The sequence below is a fragment of the Mus pahari genome, chromosome 3 (assembly GCF_900095145.1).
Source record: "Mus pahari chromosome 3, PAHARI_EIJ_v1.1, whole genome shotgun sequence".
NCBI lineage: Eukaryota > Metazoa > Chordata > Mammalia > Rodentia > Muridae > Mus > Mus pahari.
Genome location: NC_034592.1, coordinates 43,795,966 through 43,804,552, shown reverse-complemented (window position 1 = coordinate 43,804,552; position 8,587 = coordinate 43,795,966).

The following is an 8,587-nucleotide window of genomic DNA, read 5'->3' as shown; positions in this document are numbered from 1 at the left end:
CACATATACCACCCTGCACATATACCACCCTGCACATATACCACCCTGCACATATACCACCCTGCACATATACCACCCTGCACATATACCACCCTCACCACCACCTTTCTCTCTCTGTCTCTGTCTCTGCGCTTTTGTAGCCTCTCATTCTCTGCTGTTCCCCTGTGAGTTGGATATATCCTATCTCTGACTCATCTGTGAAATCTTTCTTTGATTCCCCACATCTGCCCCTCAATTAGACGTCACTTTCCAATATGGCTGCTTCCTTTTACAAACTAATTTTACCTTAAAGGTGTGTACTAAGGGTGTGTCTGCATTCCAGCCAGAGAGATTAAAGGTGTGTTGCAAGTCTGCATTATTCCAGCCAGAGCATACTGTAATCCAAGGTGTGTCTGCATTCCAGCTGGATCACACAGACCTAGAAGGTCTTTGGATGTGATCCCTTGCCAGAGCAGCCATGTCACTAGATTAAAATTCCTCTACAGTTTCTGAGTAAAATTCTCACAATGTAGCCCTGATTGACTAGGAACTCTTTGTAGGTCAAGGTGGCTTTGAATTCACAGAAGTGTGTATACCTCTGCCTTCCCAATACTGGGATAAAAGTGAGTACCATTACACCCAGCAAATAATCTTTAAATCTTAGGTTAACTTTGTGTGGATTTTTTTTTTATTTAGTTTGCTTTGGTTGTGAAAAATGAGTAAACTGTAGACAACATGCCAACACAACCCAATGAGCAAATGACCAAGACAAGACTGAATGTAATAATGTCTCTAAAACAATAGAAAAGCCAGAAAGAAAAAAAAATGTGGGCTTTGAGGACTCAAGAGTTCCCAATACTAACCTACAGTCATTCTGATTCTTTTTTCCCCCCTTATTACTGTTGGTTTTGGTAGTGGTAGTGGTGTGTGCATGTGTGTGTGTGTGTGTGTGTGTGTGTGTGTGTGTGTGTGTGTGTGTGTGTGCTTGGTGTGAATGGTGGAAGGTGTACATCATAGGATTGTGTGGTACAACTTTGTGGAGCAGTGTGTTCTCCACCTTTATGTAGGTTCTGGGCGACCAATTCCAGTGTCCAAGCTGTGAAGCAACAACCTTTCTGGCCTGATCCATTTTCCTAACCCACATTCTGATTCTTGGTTGAGTATTCTGTCAAAGACCCTCTGTCCTGAGACTCTGTCTGTGTGTCCACCTCTGACTTCCATGCCTTGCTTAGTGTATTTTAACTCATATATACTTATAACCTCGCCCATTATGTGTAGTAATTGAAAAAAAACCAAGAAGCTAACTAAAAACTAAATAAAGACAAGTCTACTACTACTCACAAATTCAAAAATGATAAAATATTGCTGAATGCCTAGCAGCACTGTGCAGCGAAATGTTAACCCCTTCAGCAGGACGGGGACAATTTTGGAGACCCTAAGATTCAAAGCTCAGTTAGCAGGTTCCCACCTACCTGTTACATAGATTCTTTTTTTTTTTTTTTTTTTTTTTTTTACATAGATTCTTAACAGTGGAGTTATAGGCATCTAGAATATCCAACAGAAGATCTCCCCATGTCAATGCCTCACAGAGTTAGGATCAAGAATGGAATGAAAATATATGATCCTTGAAAAGAAGAAATAAAATGCTAAATATATTTTAAGACGGGTACTTGCGGTTTTATGCCCACTTTATAGGAATCTGGGAAAGTGTTCTTAAAATAAAAGTTTAAAGCATCAGTATAATAAGGTCCCAAGAAACGTGCTTCGATTTGGAGGTCTTGGGGTGTTGGGAGGGGAAGAAACTGTGTTCTCCTTTCCTGGACAGGTTCAAAGCCCTGTTCCTAGGTCTCAGAGCAGCACTGAAAACAAGCCTTTTCAGATGCTGATGGGCTACCCTGGATCTTGTTTTCTCTGGAACACAGCCTTCAACTTTAATAGCTCCAGGAAGCTGCTGAGTAAGCAGAAATCTCCCCAGGAAATTCATACAGAGAGCTGGGGGAAGCAGTCGCTGAAATGGAGAATTGGTCTCAGAGCAAAGTCAGTTGCCATCCCTTCGAATCTGGTAACTGAGCCTAGGGCAAGCTGCCCTGGAAACTGGAGAGTCCCGCAGTTCTGCACTGGAAGACCTTAAGTCACCTGGAGATCATTTAAAACTCGGTAGTAATAGGTTTAACATAAACCTGATCACCCCACTGTAAAAATGAAGAGAGCCTGGAGTCTACACACTCAGTGCTAGACTGCAGGAGTAGCAGAAAACCAGTCCCAAGAAAAATGTAATTGCTGGCTTGCTTGCTTGCTTGCTTGACTGGATTGACTGATTAATCTGAATAGCAAGCATAGGTTAGAAGCAAGCAAGAGTGATCTCTTTGTATGATTAACTTAAAAAAAAAAAAAACTGTTTAGGAGGCAAGCTTGATCTACATAGTGCCATAATAATTCCAGGGCAACATAGTAAGAACCTGTCCCAATACACACACACACACACACACACACACACACAGAGAGAGAGAGAGAGAGAGAGAGAGAGAGAGAGAGATTGTTGAGTTTAGGAGCTTTGAAACAGGCAGGCTTTGACCTAATTTCAAGGGAGCCAAGATGAAAGCATTTTGCACACAGGGAGCACATGCCAGAGGCTAGCAGGTGCTGGGTCCTCAGCAAACACATTAGCTTCCAAACCTCTTCCTCATTCTTCCTCTATCAGCAAAATCATCATCATTATCAGAGGCTGATATGTGGAAGGCCTAGAGGAAAAGTCTCTCTCTCTCTCTCCCCCCCTTCTCTCTCTCCCTCCCTTTCTTCCTTTCTTTCTTTGTTTCTTTCCCCTTCCCCTTCTCCCCTGCTTTTTTTTTTGAGACAGTTTCTCTATGCAGCCCTGACTATCCTACAATTTGATCTTTAGACCAGTCTGACCTCAAACCCAGAGATCCACCTGCCTCTGCCTCCAAGTGCTGGGTCTTAAGGTGTGCGTCACTCCCCACCAGCCGCTATCCAGAAGAAGCAAAGTTTTCAATGAACTCTGTACAGAGTGTACAAGACAGTAAGACAGAAGAACACCCTGTAACAGCCGTCAAGAAGAAGCTGCAGTTTAGTGGACGGCTGTTTGGTTCGCTTGTTTGGATATTGTGTTACTGGAGACTAAATTTCTGCCACTTCTGCTTTTGTGCCTTTTGGGGGGAGGGGGGTATTCATATATGAGAAGAAACACGGAAGATTTTGAGACTGACTTATGTTGTTTCATATGGCGATCTTCCATTCCTTTAATCTTCCTACAAAGCACAACTTCTAATTTGTCTTTGTAGCCTATGTATTTGTGCAACGTATGTCTACAACACTCGACAGCCTGCTTTCCGCCCCTGCGCTCCGTGAAGACGCAGTGTTTTAACACCGGGTCTTCCTCTGTAGCCTTAAACTCACAACCACTCTCCAGGTCGCCTTTCTGGGTGCTTCCATTGTGCTGCCATGCCTGGCTGCTCCTGCTCTTGTGTCACTTGAAAAGCTTCGTCTTCAGACTAGTGAGAGGCAAAGTCTTAGCTGAGAGTGGTGGCAGACACAACGATAATCCCGACACCCAGGGGGATTTGTTGAGTTCAAGGTCAGCCTGGCTAGAAACGAATACCTGAATGATTTAAGAGCTCCTGTGTACTAGAGAGAATATATGGTCTCTCGCACTAAGTCTGTGCCCTAATCTCTGGAACCTGTTGATCGGTCTCTGTAGGAAGGAGAACTTTGCACACAGGGTTAAGTACTCGAGACACAGACAAGTCCTTACCAGTGTCAGTCCTAATTATAATCACGTGTGCTCTCTCCTTAACTCTGTTGTATTTATTGCTTGCGTTTGTGTGTATGTATGCCTCAGTGTGTGCTACACTCTCATGCCACCACCCACTCACGGGGGCCAGACAACAGCACCGTGCATGGAGTAGATTCCTGCCTCCTACCTTCATGTGGGCCCCAGGGACTGAATCACGTCATCAGGATGAGTCCGACTGATTGGCTCAGCAGTCTTTGCAGGATTTTTTTCGTTTATTTGCTTGTTCGCTTATTTTTGTCTTTCTTGTTTTCTTTTCCTTGGTTTGTTTTTTATCTTATCTGATTTAGAAAAGGCCTCACTACGTAGTCTTTGGCCGGCCCCAAACTCTCTATCTGCCTCCCTCTGCCTCCCTACTGCAGGGATTAAAGGTAGGTGCCACCGTGCTTGGCTACATCCTTTCCTCAAAGAGAAAGGGTTATGAGACTGTACACAGCCAGGGAGCAGGGGATAGTATAAGCATGTGTGCAAAGATGGAAACAAGCCAAGAAGTGACGTCAGCCAAGCCAACAAAAAGAAACCCAAACCACCGGCTCTCCCCCTGTGCCTTCTGAGGCAGTGCCACCCTGACAGCCCTCTGATTTCAGGCCACTGATAGTGATTTCGGACGTCTGGCCTTCAGAACTGTAATAAATTCCTATTGTTTAAACCTCCAACTTTGTGGCTATTGATTATAGCTCCCACAGGAAACTAGTGCCACCTCTGCTGTGTATCTATCTGCCTTTGGCACCAAGCCTTCTACAGCCAACGCTTTCAGAGCATCAAAGCAACGTACAACCGGGTAAAGGGTCTGAATGTTCTACTCAGTGAAATATCCAAGCAACGCTAAAGTTTTGTAAGATTTCCGATGCCTGAGCCACTCTATTTCAGGTTGTTGATCCCTCTAATAAGTGAAAAAAAAAAATACTGAGACAAGATTTTGAACATTACCGTGTAATTTAAACATTTCTAGTTAGTCATATAATGCTTTGCCGAAGGAATTTTCTAGTAATTTTTAGACAAAAGAAAAAAATGTCTACGTGTAAGATACATACATACCTACACACATATTCTTACAGAGATTTATTGGAGTGGATGGAAGGACAGTCCAACAAAGGCCACTCTGGATATTCAGAGTCCCCAAGAACAGCTCAGTCTAAAACTAAAGCCTTAGAACAAGGGAACCAAAAATGAATCCTTTACTCAGATGCTCCTTAGAAAGTCACATTAGAATCATCTGGGAGTACATGCTGAAGGACTGACAAAGCTGGAGTCTGCTATACACTGACAGAAACACCAGCAGGAGGGGCCCAGGTTCATGAAGAACAGAAGTTGCCTGCTCCAACTGATTCCCTTTTTTTCCTCTTTAGTCCAAGCAGGCTACCAGCCCATGTTCAGAGTCTTTTTCACCTTGGCTGTTCTCCTATGTGTCCACAGTCTCAGGAAACAGTCTCAGAAGCCCAGCCAGAAGTGTGTTTTACTGTTCCCCCAGGTACCCATACATCTAAATCCAGCTGACAATCAAGCCTAAGCATCACATGACCCAAATCCTCCTTCGAACAGGGTTTCTGTTCCTATCTGCTAGACACATCTCCAGGTAATGAATAACCTTGGGTAGCCAACTCCTACAGAACTGTCCCATTCTTTTTTCTAGGCTGGTCATTATCTTGTGACTGGATGGGGCTGGAGAGTTGAGGCCAGATTAGATCTTTGGAAGATAACTTCTACTGCTGGCCCTCTCCACTTCCCTCAGGGCTTGCTTGAGGCTCTGTTGGGGTTCTACCTCTACTTCTGCTTCCTTCCTTGGCCCATCCTCTGTCCTTTTCCTTGAACATTCATTAGAGTCCTGCCTTGATTCAAAACTCGCCTCTAAAACACCCAGTCTGCTTCAGGGTTCTTCATAAATGTAAAGTCAGCTAACAAAAGCCCCGAGTTCTGCAGAATTTTAAATGAATTATTCCTCCTTGTTCTGTTCTGATTTCCTCAGTAGAAGGATACATTTCTGTCCAGTTCAAATAAGAACCCAGCCCCTAGAGCCATGCTGTCTGCTCCGCATTGATAAGGAGACAAAATTTCCCCATGCCAATATGGTTTCCGAACTTGAGTGTCTGAAATACTCCTCATACACTACTTCCTTTCAAGCAATTCTAACTCCTATCATTCAGTGGGTAGTCGCTGAGTATGCATATGTAGCAAGCAGACAGGGTTATAGGCTCTCATCCCACAACCAACTACATGTGATATACCTTCAGGTCAAAGGTCAAATGTCTCTAGCAGTCAAAGTAATAAGAGTTAGTTAAGCAAGTGTAAAGAAAATGAGGAGGGCTGGTGAGATGGCTCAGTGGGTAAGAGCTCCCGACTGCTCCTCTGAAGATCCAGAGTTCAAATCCCAGCAACCACATAGTGGCTCATAACCATCCATAACAAGATCTGACTCCCTTTTCTGGAGTGTCTGAAGACAGCTACAGTGTACTTACAGTGTACTTATTTATTAAATAAATAAATCTTGAAAAAAAAATGAGGAGGTGTGGAGACTGAGGAAAGCTGGAGAAAGCCTCCCATATCCAACTGGGGCACCACATTAGCCTGCAATCACACTTGGTGTGATCAACCAAGGCAAACAGTTAGAACACGCTACCCTAAGAGATGTGAAGTCCTGCGAATCACCTCTGAATTACTTTTTGCTTTAGCTAGTGGTGGTGTAAGGCTGTCTGTCACCTTAGCACTGGTAGGCAGAGGCAGAGCATCAGGAGTTCAAGGCCACCCTTGGCTACACAGGAAGTGAAGCCAGTCTGTGCTATATGATACTCTGTTCCATGAAAACAAACACTTGGGAGCTTCCGGAGCGAAGGTCACAGACAAGATGGCGCCTGGGTTCAGGTCTCTCTGCTCATCAAGTTTGGCTGGTACTCTGCTCTTTGGGCCTGGCATACGGCGGCACCTAGCCCTACAGTTACTTAAAACACCAGGCAAGGAAAGGAGAGTACCAGGGGAGGAAAAAAAAGAGACTAGATGAGTGGAAACAGATTGAGAGAGAACTGGCAGAAGCTTAACATGGCAGCATTCTCAAGTGAGGAGTCAGGGAGCTTGCTTCTCTCTAGTCCTTGAGACTGAATAAAGCTTCATTGTGTAAAGAGAGAAAGAGAGAGAGGGAGAGAGGGAGAGAGAGAGAGAGAGAGAGAGAGAGAGAGAGAGAGAGAGTGTTAAGCCTTTGGATTTGAATCCATGAGACTACTAACCCCTTCCCACTGACAAGTATCACGGAAGGAGATAAAGTGGAGGGTAGCAGAGGGCTGGTGTAGAAGAAAAGAAACTTCTATGACATGACAAATGGTGTGCTTTATTCAAATCCTGTAGAGGAATTTTAATCTAGCAATATGACTGCTCTGGGAAGAAATCACATCCAAAGACCTAGGTCTGTGTGGTCTAGCTAGAATGCAAACACACCTTGAATTACAGTATGATCTGGCTGGAATACAGACACACTCTTAGTGTACACCTTTAATCCCAAACAATATAGGTAAGGTTGGTTTATAGAAGGAAGCAGCCATGTTTGAAAGTGACATCTAATTGAGAGGTACACAAAGTGAGGAGGAATCAAAGATTTGACAGAAAGAGTCAAAGATAGGATAATCCCAACTCTAACTAGAACAACAGAACAAAGACCCAACTAACTCAGTGCAGAGTGGGGTAGGAGTCAATTCCACTGCAGTCAGTTCAGTTGAATGCAGCTGAGTTTAGCTGAGTTCATAATGTGGGCTCAGTTCGGTTTGTGCAGTGCAGGTCAGCAGAAGTGTTGAAGCCAGACAATGAGAAGAAGCCAGATTAGAACAAATCGCCAGGGTTAGATTTGTTCAAGATTTGTTAGATTTGGCCAAGCAGAGCAATTCAATGAGAAGCTGAGGGAATCAATCAGTTTGGAGAGAAGTTTAAACCAGAATAGCTGGATTGAACCAGCCAGCCAGAGTTCTGAAAGAACCATAAAGAGTGTGTTTATTCAGTAAGTCTCCCAGAAGACAATTATATCTGGCAAAGAAATGTTACTTTTACAAAGCCCAGCTTGGAAAAGACATTTAGGAGATATATTAGGAGACTGTTTGGTTTTGGAAGTTGTTTTCCTCCCAAAGGTCTGTGAGAACTTAGTGTTCATCAGGGTTGTAGGATGGGAAGATTCGGGATCTTAGAGAATGGAGGCCTTGTGTGAGTGTCTTAAATCCGTGGGGTACATACCCTATGGTCTTAGTGTTTCTCTAGGAACCCTGGCTTGCTCTGGAGAAAGATTTTATGAAAGGCTAATCTTAGTCCCTCCTAGCCTCTCTCGCTTCCTGTTCCCAGATGTGATGACCCTTCCCTTCCCTTTCAGTTCCATATGTAGATCTGAAAGAGGTGACATGGTTGGAGAGACCCACATCAAAGTCTGCACCATGAGATTGAACTTGAACTTGAAACATCCAAACAAACCTCTTTATAAAGTTTGCCTACCTCCGTTGCTTTATGATAATAATGGGGGAAACAGACCAATACAGAAAATTTGAATATGGGATGAATAAAGCACTATGCAGAGGACTACAATTAATCTTTTACGTATTTACAAATAATCTTACACATATAGAACTGTATTGAGGGCTAGGCACATGAGTGCAAGTACCTAAGGCAGGAAAAAGCAGACATCCTGTCCCCTGGAGCTGGAGTTGCAGGAGGTTCTAAGGTTTTGGTTTGGTTTGGTTTGGTTTTGGTTTTTCGAGACAGGGTTTCTCTGTATAGCCCTGGCTGTCCTGGAACTCACTTTGTAGACCAGGCTGGCCTCAAACTCAGAAATCC